Here is a 15,013-nt window from a genome sequence, read left to right as displayed (position 1 = left end):
ATGAGGGGAGCAGAGCAAAGACACTAGTCAGACTCTGGGAACATCATCAGCAGTAAAAACAATCTGAAGGACTGAGAAGGGCAGAGCTGAGGGAGGACCAATCAGAGTGGAAATCTTGCCAAGGTTAACTGGAGATGAACTCCTCATTGCATAGATCCACCATGATAAAGTCTCTTCCTCCTCCACGTAGAATCAGATTCTCCTTAGAGAATGGCTCTCAGTCCTTACTGCATGTAAGAATCACCTGGGCGCTTGCTTCATGCCCACAGTCAGGGTCCACCTGCGGGGATTCTGATTTAAGCTGCAGTGTGTGGGGCCTACGGTCTGGTATATTTGAAAAGCTCCCTACCTAGGATAGCAGTCCCTAACCTTGGCACCAGAGACCAGTTTGCTGCTGCTGCTAAGTCACTTTAGTCGTGTCTGACTCTGTGCAACCCCATAGATGGCAGCCCACCAGGCTCCCCCGTCCCTGGAGTTCTCCAGGCAAGAATACTAGAGTGGGCTGCCATTCCCTTCTCCAACGCATGTAAGTGAAGTTACTCAGTCGTGTCTGACCCTCAGTGACCCCATGGACCACAGCTTTCCAGGCTCCTCCATTTATGGGATTTTCCAGGCAAGAGTATTGGAGTGGGGTGCCACTGCCTTCTCCGAGAGACTGGTTTAGTGGAAGACAATTTTTCCACAGACTGGTGAGGTATTGGGAGGTTTGGGGATAATTCAAGTGCTTTCCATTTACTGTGCACTTTATTGCTATTACTATTGCATCAGCTCTACCTCAGACCATCAGGCATCAGATCCCGGAAATTGGGGACTCCTGCCGGAGGTGATTCCAGAGGCAGCCAGGTGACAGCAGAGCTGTGGACTGTCTGTGAAAGCCAGTGATTCAGTTCCTTCCTCCTCCAACAGGTGGTTGCTCTGGGCAAATGGCCAGATTCCTTCTTGAATTCCTTCCCTTCCTCTCCTCTTTTTTTTTTTTTTTAAATTAAGTACACTCCATATTTTATAGATTTTATTAGTTTTTTTCCTGAGGTCCTTTTTCTTTCTTTTTTTAAATTACGAAAGTAAGATAAAACATTTACAGGAGTCTTGGAAAACACAGGGCAATATTACATATAGTTCCACTGTATATGATAATGATTTTTTAAAATAAATTAAGATTTTTAGTTGGAATGTCTGTATCTAACTCTTAAACATTTATAGAATGAATATATAGAAAGGTAAGATATAGTAGACCTGAAAATCACCAATTCAATGTAATTAAGATTTATACAATTTTCACACAAGAGGAGGATACAAATTCCAGTCAAGTTCCCATAGACTGTAAAGTAGGAGACACTTCACCCCCTCCTCTTTCTACAGCACTGCCACTGTCCTGACTGCAGTTTTTTGATACTTATCAGTTTCCTGGCCATATAAAATCCCTTGCTTAGATTCGGCTACAGAAGACTTTACCCGAGTGCTCTTGTTACTGAATATGTATGAGTGCTGTTGTTCAGGCTCTAAGTCAGCTTTGTCTGACTCTTTGTGACCCCATGGACCGTAGCACACTAGGTTTCCTTGTCCTTCACTGCTCCCAAAGTTTGATCAAACTCTTGTCCGCTGAGTCCAATGATGCCATCCAACCATTTCATCCTCTGTTGCCTCCTTCTCTTCCTGCCCTCAATCTTTCCCAGCATCAGGGTCTTTTTTAATGAATTGGCTCTTCCCATCAGGTGGCCAAAGTATTAGAGTTTAGCCTCAGCATCAGCCCTTCCAGTGAATCTTCAGAGTTGGTTTCCTTTAGTATTGACTTGTTTGATCTCCTTGCAGTCCAAGGGACTCTCAAGAGTCTTCTCCAGCACCACAATTTGATAGCAATTCTTGGATGCTCAACCTTCTTTACAGTTCAATTATCACATCTGTATACATGACTATTGGGGAAACCAGGGGCTTCCCTTGTAGCTCAGTTGGGTAAGAATATGCCTGTAATCCCAAGTTTGATTCCTGGGTCGGGAAGATCCCCTGGAGAAGGAAATGGCAACCCACTCCAGTATTCTTGCCTGGAGCATCTCATGGACAAAGGAGCCTGGTGGGCTATAGTCCATGGGGGTCGCAAGAGTCAGACATGAATTAGTGATTAAATCATCACTACTGGAAAAACCATAGCCCTTGACCATACTGACTTTTGTTGGCAAAGTGATGTCTCTGCTTTTTATGTATGATTATTGTAACAAAAACAATGAAAAACAAAGTTTAAAATTAAAGAAACACATCTAGCTTGGAGTCAAAATTGGCTCTTCCCTGTGACACTCTGGCCCATCAAGTTCTAGGTCAGTGGTTCCTAACAGCATTGGCACTACCTGGGAAATCCTTAGAAAGTTAAACTCTTCAACCCGTCTCAGACCTACTGAATCAGAAACTGAGGTGTTTTTGAAACTGTTACCTCAGATTGGGACTTGAATCCATGTGCTGGGACTCAAACCCAGCCAAAACCTATGGTACCTGGTTTCAGGACCTAACGAAGCTCAGGTTCTTGATGTTTCATTGCAGAAAGAATTCAGTGAGAGACAAAGTGATAGGTAAGAAGTGGATTTATTTAGATTTGGAGAGAAGCACACTCCACAGAGTGTGGGCCATTGCAGAGGGTGAGTATGGCTGAGAGAATGGCATGTTAGTTTTTATAGGCTGGGTAATTTCATATGCTAATGAGTGGGAGGATTATTCTAACTATTTGGGGGAAGGGGTGGAGGATTCTAGGATTTGGGCCACCGCTCATTCTCTGGTCTTTTGACAGTGCCTTGGAACTGTCAGGACCCCTCTGGGTGTCATCTCACTTGCTGATTGAGGATCAAGGTCTAGTCTTGTCAGCCATCTTGGTTTGATTCCAATTGGTTTCTGTTGTGTCCTTGGGCTATGTCATTCTTCCAGAAGTTGTGCCCCTTTCCCGCCTGTTATATTTTGACAATATCAGCAATCTGCTTTGACAAGCCCTCCAGGTCACCGTGGTGTATCTCAAACTTGAGAGCCACCCTTTTAGGGCCAGTTCTGACCAGGACAGGGAATTATTTTGGTAGCCCTGGACTTCCAGCTGGTGGTGTTCAGAATTAATTGTGGGGCAATGACTGTTCTTGGCTTCCTCAGTGGCTTGGTGGTAAAGAATTTGCCTGCAACTCAGGATCTGCAGGAGACATGGGTTCGATGCATGGGTGGGGAAGATCCCCTGCAGAAGGAAATGGCAACCCACTCCAGTATTCTTGCCTGGAAAATGCTATGGACAGTCGAGCCTGGCGGGCTACAGTCCAGAGGGTCGCAAAGAGTCAGACACAAATTGAAGTGATGAGCATGAACATGGCTGTTCTATCTTGAGCCCTGATGTTGTTATTAAAAGCTCAGCCTCTCTGTACGTCGATGCCAAATCAAATCCCGGAGACAGAGTTTTGGGTGAAGTAGAAAAGAATAGCTCTGTTCCTTTGCCAGGCAAAGGGAGACACACTAGGCTTCTGCCTTGAAAAAGCATGTGTCTCAACTCCAGAGAACTTGGTGAGGGTTTGTATAACAGCGGGTCAAAGGTGGGGTTCCTGACAAGATTAGTGTAGGAGCAGAGCTTGCACTCCCTTGTCTCAGGTGTCACCTTCCCAGTCTTGATGAGCTTCTCTGTTCCTTTTAACCTTGTGCTAGGTGATTTCTTGACTGCTCCTCCCTTGAATCTGCCTTTTGGAACTCAGGGAAGGTCATGGAAGCTGGAGTCTTGCCTACCAGGAATTGGGGACAGAAAGGCCTCCATGCCCTAGAGCCCCACAGGCCCCTGCTTGATTTCTGTGTTCACCTTGGGCACCCACAGGCTAGGCCTGCTGGGGTCTTCCTCTCAAACTCCCATCACTTTCATCCCATATTGGTGCTGGAAAGTCCACCCGGCTTCTTTCTCTGTTTCTTTCTGCCTCAGCTCTTCACAAGGCTGAGCTCTTTCCAAGCTCAGTCCATGAATCTGAATCCCTGCCACCTCTTCCCCCACTAACTCCTGACCCTCTGAGAGACCTCTCAAATTCCCCTGAGACAGAAATAGATTTTGCTCAAGAGGGCTTCCTGGAAGAGTTTATCTTTTTAGTCTGTAACCTCTCATGAGAGACTGCCCAGCAGAACTGATTCTCCTGTTGCTGGTCTGCTGACGACTCATTTGGTGCCTTGAAGCCTGATTTCTTCCCTTATTGGTGCCTACTTTTTCTCTACAGAAATATGTAAGTATCAGATGTGGTTATCAGGTTATGGAGACTGATGTGTGTTTTGGTGATCCTGGACTTTGAGCATTCCAGAGTGTTGTCCTTCTACATACTCAGTTGGGGAAGCGACCTGTTTATTCTAACAAAGTCGGGTTGTTCTGAATATGCCAGGAAGTGCTCTCCTGGATCTGGTGCAATCCTGAGTCTGATGTTTATGTTCCTCCATCGTCCGGTTTCATCTTCTACCACCATCTCCCAAGTGCCTGTTGCCCCAACCGCAGGACTATTTGTTTCTTGAACTCACCCTGCACTTTCACATTGCTGTGATTTTGTTATTCTTACTCCATTTGGAATATTCCTTCCATTCCTTTCTTTGCATATTGATTCTAGTTATTCCCCAACTACCAGATAAATGCTGCTTTCCCTGTTCCTCCAACCAAACTAAGGATTCAGTCTCTTCTCACACGTCAGGTATTTCACTTTTTCATGCCAACTTGTGTAAGTACCGCCTTAATGTGTAAGTTTCCTGACTTCAGGGACCACGGAAACCATCCATTCCCCCTTTAGCGCCCAAGAGAGTAAAAAACAAGAGCTCTCCATAACACAGTTTCATAAGGAACCACATAAGAAAGTCCATCTATTAACTTTAATAAAGATGGTATTTTACCCTGCCTGATCACATACCTTAGTCACCAGAACTTGAACCAAAGAACTCTGGGCAATTTTGCATAATCACATACTTCAAAGGATAAAGATTGAATAAATTTTGGAAATAATAAAAAGGCGTGTTCCTGCGTGCTAGCAGCTGGAACCAAGTATATACTACTACTTTAAAGTAATAGTGAAACTACTTAGAAACTACTTTGAAGAGCATAGCATTCCTTTTGGTTGTTAAAAACCCTTCCTTTTTCTTGATGGGTCTTCTGTACTATTAAGGAGTTTGAGTGCCCGAGACAGAGAAACAGTACAAAGTCTAGCACCATCTCGGAAGATACAGACAGATGAGCTCAAGTTTCTTTACATTATTGAGTCTCTGTGGTTTCAGTTTTTTGACCACCAAAAGGAGGAATTGGATTTGATGAGCCTGGTGACAGAAGTAGCTCTGGGAAATGCAGTTGAAATTTTATGTTTTGGCTGGAATGGAGTACCCGATGCCACCCTTGGGAGTTTTCTTTGTGGTATTTGGTCTTTTCCCTTTGTGTGGGTTCTCTCTTACGAGCATATTTTCATTCCCCTGTTTTTCTTCCGAGAATCTCAATCAGTCTTGAGTCATGCTTGCTGTGTTTGGATTTCCAGCCGAGTCTGCCGCACTGCAGACTTGCAGGTCTGCCATGGTGGAGAGTTGCCCCTCCCCGACCCTCCAGTGACTATGGTACTCACATCAGAACCCTCCAGCTCTCCTCCCTGATAGATAACTCACTATTTCCTATCTTGGTGCTGTCTTCCTTTCTCCTCTCTTGTCCACCAAAGAGAATATTGTCCTTTCTTTATTGGAAAACTTCAATCTCTCTTTACCTATTCCAGGACTGATTGAAAACCCACTTCTTCCAGGAACACTCCTCTGATAAATTCAAACGCATTTAGATCAATTCCTTATTATCTATTGTTTGAAATTTTATACATTCGATTTAGAAGATTTATCTTACAATTCCTTTTGTTGTAATCATTCTGAGGTGGTTGTATCTTATCAGAGAATTATTACGTAAGGCAAAAAGATGAATTAAGCTCTGATTCCTTGTGTCCCATGGAGCTCCTTACCCCCCAGCCCAATTTGTTATGCTGAAGTAGCAAATCTTTATAGTTCAGAATCACTGAGAGGGAGGGACTAGAGTTTGACACCGTTTAATTTTTTAATCTCTCCGTCTCTTTTCAAATTTATTTATTTCCGTGGCTGCACCGGGGCTTAGTCACAACGTACAGGATCTGTGATCTTCCCTGCGGCATGCATACCTTTAGCTGAAGCGTGGGAACCCTTAGTGATGGCACATGGGATTCAGTTCCCTGAGCAGACCTCCTGCACTGAGAGCACGGAGTCTTAGCCAGTGGACCACCAGGGAAGTCCCGACACTGTTTTAAGAAAGAGGTGACCATGTGACATGGAAGATGAGTGTACTCCAAAGTTAGGAAGAGTGGTTGGTGGTGGGAAGTTCTGGGAATGTCGTGGGCTTGTGTCAGCACCCCAGGAGTTAGTGGGACTACTGATGGGGACATGTGGCAGCTAGTGTCGACCTGGGGGCCTACAGAAGATGATCTCAGCCTGAAGGAGTGGAGCTGATTTAGTCTGATTTAGAGACAAAAAAAAAAAAAAAAAGCGTGCAACAATTTCTTGCACCAGAGTATTGTGGACTAATTCATGGATGCTACATGTCAGTTCCTTGAAGATGAGAATCATAACTTTTCATCCTCCCTGAACCATACTGATCTCTTTATAAGCTAGTGGATTAACTCACTGACATGAACTTATTTATGGGAACAAGCACATCATTATCAATGTATAAATCGCCATCAGTACAGATTGGTGATCAAAAGACAGATAATAGGAAAGAAAGAAAATGTACTTTGCAAATCATTATTTTTTTCAACCCATTGCACCAAACCCCAAATCACAGTTGAATTCTCACAATACTTGATCTCTTCTAAATAAGCTCAGAATGTTGTGTCAGTTGTCCTGTAAGTCAGGAATTGACCAACAAATGTTTATTGAAAGAAATATTGAAATATTTATTGCAAAGATTGGTCTCTGTTACTTCATGGAGCTTTCATTCATTCTACCAGGATCTGAGGGACAGAGATCAAAAAGAAAAATAAAACGAAAACCCTCGCACCAAAACCATAACAAATAAGTAAATTATATGATACATGACAGAGCATCATGTAGGGCAGGTATGTGGGCTTCCCGGGCGGCTCAGTGCTAAGGAACCTGCCTGCCAATGCAGGAGACTAAGGTGTGATCCCTGGGTTGGGCAGATCCCCTGGAGAAGCAAATGGCAACCCAAGCCAGCATTCTTGCCTGGAGAATCCCATGGACAGAGGAGCCTGGTGGGCTACAGTCCATGGGGTCACAAAGAGCTGGACACGACTTAGTGATCAAACAACAATAGGGCAGGTGTGTGTGGCAGCATTGGGAATGCTGGGGCGATTTTAAGTGGGGTGGTTTGTTAGCATTATCCGTGTGCTTATCTGGGAAAAGAGTGCTCTAGAATGAGAGAAAAGCCAGTGCAAGGGCTAGACATAGGAGCATGTTTGATGTATTCTAGAAACATCAAAGAGGCCAGTGTGGTTGCCACTGGGTGAGCAAGAGTGAGAGGGGTGAAAACAGGAGGTGGAGAGGGCAAATCATGTCAGCCCTACAGGCTGTTGTAAGAACTTTGGCTTTCTTCTAAGAGATATGAGAACTACTGGAGAGTCCTGAACAGTCATGTGACACGATCTGACCAATGTTTAGAGGGACCACTCTGGCTGTGGTGTTGAGAATAGTTGGTTGAGGAAGTGAATATAGGTGGGGAGCAAGGTGGGGACCAGTTAGGAGCATCAACAATAAATCCAGGCTGGCAGTGATGGTGATTTGGACCACGGTGATAATGATGGAGATGTGAGAAGTTCTAAGTTTCTGGATATATTTTAAAAGGGGCATCAAAAGGATTTCTAGTCAGATCAGATGTGGGGCATGAGAGAAAGAGAGGAATCTAGGATGAATTCAACTTTTAGTGATTGGAAGGATGGAGAGGTCTTCAGCTGAGATGAAGAGGTCTGTGGGGAGGGCAGGTCTGCTGGGGATAGTGGGCGGTGAGCGGTTGGAATTTCAGGAGGTCAGATTTGGATAAATGATGTTTCCAATGTTCTTCTAATTCTGGATAGTTCTGTGATACTTGTTTGCCTATATAAATTGAAATGAATGAAATTCCATGAAATTCTAAGTGCTTGCCACATTCTGAGCCCTTCAGGCAGCTTCAGGGAGCTCTCCTCACATACGTTGCCTCATGGACAGAACGGTGAGGGGATGGGCACCCTGGCCCTTGAGATCCTGTGGATTACCCATGAGACTCACAGGTGCAAGAAATCTATCCATGGGGAGCAGCCCTCACTGGTGATGTCAACCCCTTCATGTTGTCTCCGTGTGGAAGTCTGATGTGAGGTAGAAGGAAGGGAGAGGTGGCACAGGAGCAGCAGAGGGAAAGAAGCAGAGGAGGAGAGAGAAGCCTAGTCCTGAAGAGTTGACCAGAGGGAGAAACAGAACTGCCTGCTTCTGAGGCAAAGATGCATGAGCAGGTGACCAGGACTGGCTTTGAGCTGCAAAACAGAAAGGAACCTGCATTGCTTTCCTTTTGGACTCCTCAAGGGGAACTCCATTGCTATGTAATCCTATGATGCTTTCTTGCCTTCCTTTGTATATTTACAGTGTTAAAGTCAAACACTACAAGTAACCTAAAATGTAGGTTATTTGCAACAGGTAAATGCCTAAGTGACACATTATGAAACAGTAACCTAGAAAATGTGAAGATGACCTGGGAAATTAAACAGAGATCAGTTAAGGTCAGTTGATCAGTCGTGTCTAACTATTTGTGACCTGTGGACTGCAGCATGGCAGTCCAACTCCCAGAGCTTACTCAGTTTCATGTCCATTGAGTCAGTGATGTCATCCAACCATCTCCTCCTCTGTCGTCCCCATCTGTTCCTGCCCTCAATCTTTCCCAGTGTCAGGGGCTTTTCAAATGAGTCAACTCTTCCCATCAGGTGGCCAAAGTATTGGAGTTTCAGTTTCAGCATCAGTCCTCCCAATGAATATTCAGGGTTGATTTCCTTTAGAATGGACTGGTTGGATCTCCTTGCAGTCCAAGGGACTCTCAAGAGTCTTCTCCAACACCACAGTTCAAAAGCATCAGTTCTTCTGTGCTCAGCTTTCTTTATTGTCCAAATCTCATAGCTGTACATGACTACTGGAAAAATCATAGCTTTTGCTAGACAGACCTTTGTTGACAGAGTAATGTATCTGCTTTTGAATATGCTATCTAGGTTGATCATAACTTTTCTTCCAAGGAGTAAGCATCTTTTAATTTCATGGCCTGCAGTCATCATCTACAGTGATTTTGGAGCCTGCCAAAATAAAGTCTGTCACTGTTTCCTTATCTATTTGCCATGAAGTAATGGGACTAGATGTCATAATCTTAGTTTTCTGAATGTTGAGTTTGAAGCCAACTTTTTCACTTTCCTCTTTCATTTTCATCAAGAGACTCTTTAGTTCTTCTTTGCTTTCTTCCATAAAGATGGTGTCATCTGCATATCTGAGGTTACTGATATTTCTCCCTGCAATCTTGATTCCAGCTTATGCTTCATCAAGCCCAGCATTTCTCATGATGTACTCTTCATATAAGTTAAACAATCAGGGTGACAATATTCAGCCTTGACACACTTCTTTACTGACTTGGAACCAGTCTGTTGTTCCATGTCCAGTTCTAACTGTTGCTTCCTGACCTGCACACAGATTTCTCAGGAGGCAGGTCGGGTGGTAAGGTATTCCCATCTTTAGAAGAATTTTCCATAGTTTGTTGTGATGCACACAGTCAAAGGCTTTGGAGTAGTCAATAAAGCAGAAGTAGATAATTTTTTGGAACTGTCTTGTTTTTTTGCTGATCCAGCGGATGTTGGCAATTTGATCTCTGCTTCCTCTGCCTTTTCTAAATCCAGCTTGAACATCTGGAACTTCATGGTTCGCATATAGTTGAAGCCTGGCTTGGAGAATTTTGAGCATTACTTTACTAGCGTGTGAGATGAGTGCAATTGTGCGGTAGTTTGAGCATTCTTTGGCATTGCCTTTCTTTGGGATTGGAATGAAAACTGACCCTTTCCAGTCCCGTAGCCACTGCTGAGTTTTCCAAATTTGCTGGCATAGTGAGTGTAGCACTTTCACAGCATCATCTTTCAGGATTTGAAATAACACAACTGGAATTCCATCACCTCCACTAGCTTTGTTCGTAGTGATGCTTCCTAAGGCCCACTTGACTTCACATTCCAGGATGTCTGGCTCTAGGTGAGTGATCACACCCTTGTGGTTATCTGGGTCATGAAGATCTTTTTTGTATAGTTCTTCTGTATAGTTCTTGTCACCTCTTAATATTTTCTGCCTCTGTTAGGTCCATACCATTTCTGTCCTTTATTGAGCCCATCTTTGCATGAAATGTTCCCTTAGTATCTCTAATTTTCTTGAAGAGATCTCTAGACTTTCCCATTCTATTGTTTTCCTCTATTTCTTTGCATTGATTGCTGAGGAAGGCTTTCTTATCTCTCCTTGCTATTCTTTGGACTCTGCATTGAAATGGGTGTATCTTTCCTTTTCTTCTTTGCCTTTAGCTACTCTTCTTTTCTTAGATAATTATAAGACCTCCTCAGACAACCATTTTGCCTTTTTGCATTTCTTTTTCTTGGGGATGGTCTTGATCACTGCCTCCTATACAATGTCATGAACCTTTCTCCGTAGTTCTACAGGAACTCTATCAGATCTAATCCCTTGAATCTATTTCTCACTTCCATGGTATAATCATAAGGGATTTGATTTAGGTCATACCTGGTCTAGTGGTTTTACCTACTTTCTTCAATCTAAGTCTGAATTTGGCAATAAGGAGTTCATGATCTGAGCCACAGTCAGCTCCCAGTCTTATTTTCTCTGACTGTATAGAGCTTCTCCACGTTTGGCTGCAAAGAATACAATCAATCTGATTTTGGTATTGACCACGTGGTGATGTCCATGTGTAGAGTCTTCTCTTGTGTTGTGGGAAGAAGGTGTTTGCTATGACCAGTGCGTTCTCTTAGCAAAACTCTGTTAGCCTTTGACCTGCTTCATTTGTACTCCAAGGCCAAATTTGCCTGTTACTCCAGGTATCTCTTGACTTTCTACTTTTGCATTCCAGTCCCCTATACTGAGAAGGACATCTTTTTTGGATGTTAGTTCTAGAAGGTCTTCTAGGTCTTCATAGAACCATTCAGTTTCAGCTTCTTCAGTGTTACTGGTTGGGGCATTGACTTGGATTACTGTGATATTGAATAGTTTGCCTTGGAATTGAACAGAGATCATTCTGTCATTTTTGAGATTGCATCCAAGTACTGCATTTCAGACTCTTTTTTTGACTATAAGGGCTACTCCATTTTTTTTAAGGGATTCTTGCCCACAATAATAGATACATTGTTCATCTGAGTTAAATTCACCCATTCCAGTCCATTTTAGTTCACTGATTCCTAAAATGTCAATGTTCCCTTTTGCCATCTCCTGTTTGACCACTTCCAATTTACCTTGATTCATGGACCTAACATCCCAGGTTCCTATGCAGTATTGCTCTTTTCAGCATCGGACTTTACTTCCATCACTGGTCACATCCACAACTGGGTATTGTTTTTGCTTTGGCTCTGTCTCTTCATTCTTTCTGGAATTATTTCTCCACTGATCTCCAGTAGCATATTGGGCACCTACTGACCTTGGGAGTTCATCTTTCAGTGTCCTATCTTTTTGCCTTTTCATATTGTTCATGGGGTTTTCAAGGCAAGAATACTGAAGTGGTTTGCCATTCCCTTCTCCAGTGGACCATGTTTTGTCCGAACTCTCCACCACGACCTGTCCATCTTGGGTGGCCCCACAGGGCATGGCTCATAGTTGCATTGAATTAGACAAGGCCGCGATCCATGTGATCAGATTGGTAAACAGAGATAGTGAGTTTAAACTTTGCTTTCCAAAGAGAACAAGTATGGTTCACAAGTATAAGGATTATAAAGAAACACACCTGATAGTTTCTTAATACCTTCATCCACAAATATTTTACTCAGTACCACACATGAGGCACTGACCTGTCCTGGGGAAAAGCCAGATGTGGCACTATCATAAGGATCTTGATAAGTCCTGGTGTTTTTGTGCCTCTGGGTTAGATCATCCTGTGTCTCTTTCATCTAGATATTACATGTGTCCAGCCTCCCTTTCTCCCGACCATTTTCATCTTTTTTTCCTGGTTCCCTCATCCAGTAACTTCTTCCCCTTTATCCTGATTACTTTCTCCACCGTTAGTTCCAGCTTTCTCTAATTGCTTTCAATTGTAAGAATCCTTTCCCTGGTGGCTCACACTGTAGAGAATTCACCTGAAGTGCAGAAGATCTGGGTTTGATCCTTTGGTCGGGAAGATCCATTCCAGTATTCTTGCCTGGAGAATTCCATGGACAGAGGAGCCTGGTAGGTTGCAGTCCATGGGATCACAAAGAATCGAACACGACTGAGAGACTAACACTTTCACTTTTACTTGGGGATTTAACCAGAAGGTGGATCAGCAGTTACGAATCCACCTGCAATGCAGGAGACGCAGATCTGATCCCCGAGTCGGAAAGATCCTCTGGAGAAGAGAATGACAGCCCACTACAGTATTTTGCCTGGGAAATCCCATGGACAGAGGAACCTGGTGGGCTACAATCCATGGGATCAGAGTTGGACACAACTCAGCGAATAAACAGCAAAATGCCTATATAATTCCTCAGAACGGACTCAATACTAATTGTAAAATGAGCATATCATTTATCTTTTATTCTGCATATCTTTAGAGAGAATGAAGTTAGTCATGACAGAAATGAAGTGGAAGCCATTTGAAAAAGCTAAGCCTGGGTGTCATGAAACTTACTACTCAAAAACTTTCAGTGGCTGTGTTAACCCTGGCCATGGCCTGTTCTAGAAGAGCTGGTTGTGTGTCTTTCTCTACACAGGAATTGTGTTTTTGCTCTTTTTTTTTTCAAGGCTGACAGTCTTATTCATTTCTGTTCTTATTCCCACTGTGCCTGGCATGCAATAGGCCCATAATAAATGACCCCAGAGTATAATTTGAAGAGAGGGGGATGAGTGGTTCATGTTGAACATTACCAAGTTTAAACTTGCAGGTTTGGAAAGGAGTTTGAGCCCTTGGGTAGCAACTTCCAAAAAAGAAAACATTCTTTTATCTTATAAAGTTTTAGGCAGCTGATAAAACTCACAGAGGAAACTACGATTCAGTTTCAGGAAGCAGAAAAGGAAGATAAGATACAATTTGACTATAATGAGTCCGGATGGGTGGACCTGAGGTTAAAGCTTCTGATGTCAAGACCACTCTGACTCATAAACTACTCCTTTGAATAACATCCTTCCAATTCCCAATCCTTAGCCACTTAAACATATTCCACCTTGATGTCCTCTTTCTCAGACCAACTCCTCGACCTTGTGATATTTGTTGAGAATCTATAGAGGATTCTGCTCCTTAAATTTGCCAAAACTGGTTGTAAGGCATCCTCCCATAATGTCAAAAGAGACTCATAACATATTCTGGTTGGTATTCTAGTCTCCAAGTCACTGCCCAATCACGTTCTAAGAGGGAAATGAAAAGTATACAGTGAGCCAAAAAATAGAAAATAAAATCAAGAAAATAAGTCAGATCCTTGCATACTTTCATATCTAGCCTCCTCCTCAGCAAGGAACTGTGTTTGGTAATATCATAAATATCCAACTTCCTGATCATCAGACAGCTTCTACTTGTTATCTTTCCCTCAACTGTCAGTTCCTGAGAGCTTTGCAAGAGTGTACGATTATCAGTTCAGTTCAGTCGCTCAGTCGTGTCCGACTCTTTGTGACCCCATGAATTGCAGCATGCCAGGCCTCCCTGTCCATCACCAACTCCCGGAGTTCACTCAGACTCATGTCCATTGAGTCGGTGATGCCATCCAGCCATCTCATCCTCTGTCGTCCCCTTTTCCTCCTGCCCCCAATCCCTCCCAGCATCAGGGTCTTTTCCAATGAGTCAACTCTTCACACGAGGTGGCCAAAGTACTGGAGTTTCAGCTTTAGCATCATTCCTTCCAAAGAAATCCCAGGGCTGATCTCCTTCAGAATGGATTGGTTGGATCTCCTTGCAGTCCAAGGGACCCTCAAGAGTCTTCTCCAACACCACAGTTCAAAAGCATCAATTCTTTGGTGCTCAGCTTTCTATATAGTCTAACTCTCACATCCATACATGACCACTGGAAAAACCATAGCCTTGACTGGATGGACCTTAGTCAGCAAAGTAATGTCTCTGCTTTTGAATATGCTATCAAGGTTGGTCATAACTTTTCTTCCAAGGAGAAAGCATGGCAATTTGAGACTTATTTCTAGATGTATTTGGACAAAGATAAAAAAAATGGAAAGAATGAACAGAGTAGATGACAGAGGTTGGGAGGGAGAGCCTGAGTGAGCTATGTAGACCTAGTCTTTATTTCTTCATAAGCCTAGAAACAGGGATCATTCATTCATTCAACATCATTATTGTTACTCAGTTGCTCAGTCATGTCTGACCCTTTCCTAACCGAAGGACCGCAGCACGTCAGGCTTCCCTGTCCTTCACCATCTCCCAGAAATTGCTCAACTCATGTCTATTGAGTTGATGGTACCACTCAACCATCTCATCTTCTGTCATCCCCTTCTCCTCCTGCCCTCAATCTTTCATAGCATCCGGGGCTTTTCCAATTAATTGGCTCTTTGCATCAGGTGGCCAAAGTATTGGAGATTCAGCTTTGGCATCAGCCTTTCCAGTGAATATTCTGGGTTGATTTCCTTTAGGACTGACTGATTTGATCTCATTGCTGTCCAAGGGACTCCCAAGAGTCTTTCCCAGCACCACACTTCAAAAGCCTCAATTCTTTGGTCCTCAGCCTTTTTTATGGTCCAGCTCTGACATCTGTATATGACCAGTGGGAAAATCCACAGCTTTGACTATATGGACCTTTGTCAGCAAAGTGATTTCTCTGCTTTTTAATACACTGTCTAAACATTATTGAGCTCCCAACTA

The sequence above is a fragment of the Oryx dammah genome, unplaced genomic scaffold (assembly GCF_014754425.2).
Source record: "Oryx dammah isolate SB20612 unplaced genomic scaffold, SCBI_Odam_1.1 HiC_scaffold_28, whole genome shotgun sequence".
NCBI classification, from domain to species: domain Eukaryota; kingdom Metazoa; phylum Chordata; class Mammalia; order Artiodactyla; family Bovidae; genus Oryx; species Oryx dammah.
This window is presented reverse-complemented; position numbering follows the sequence as displayed.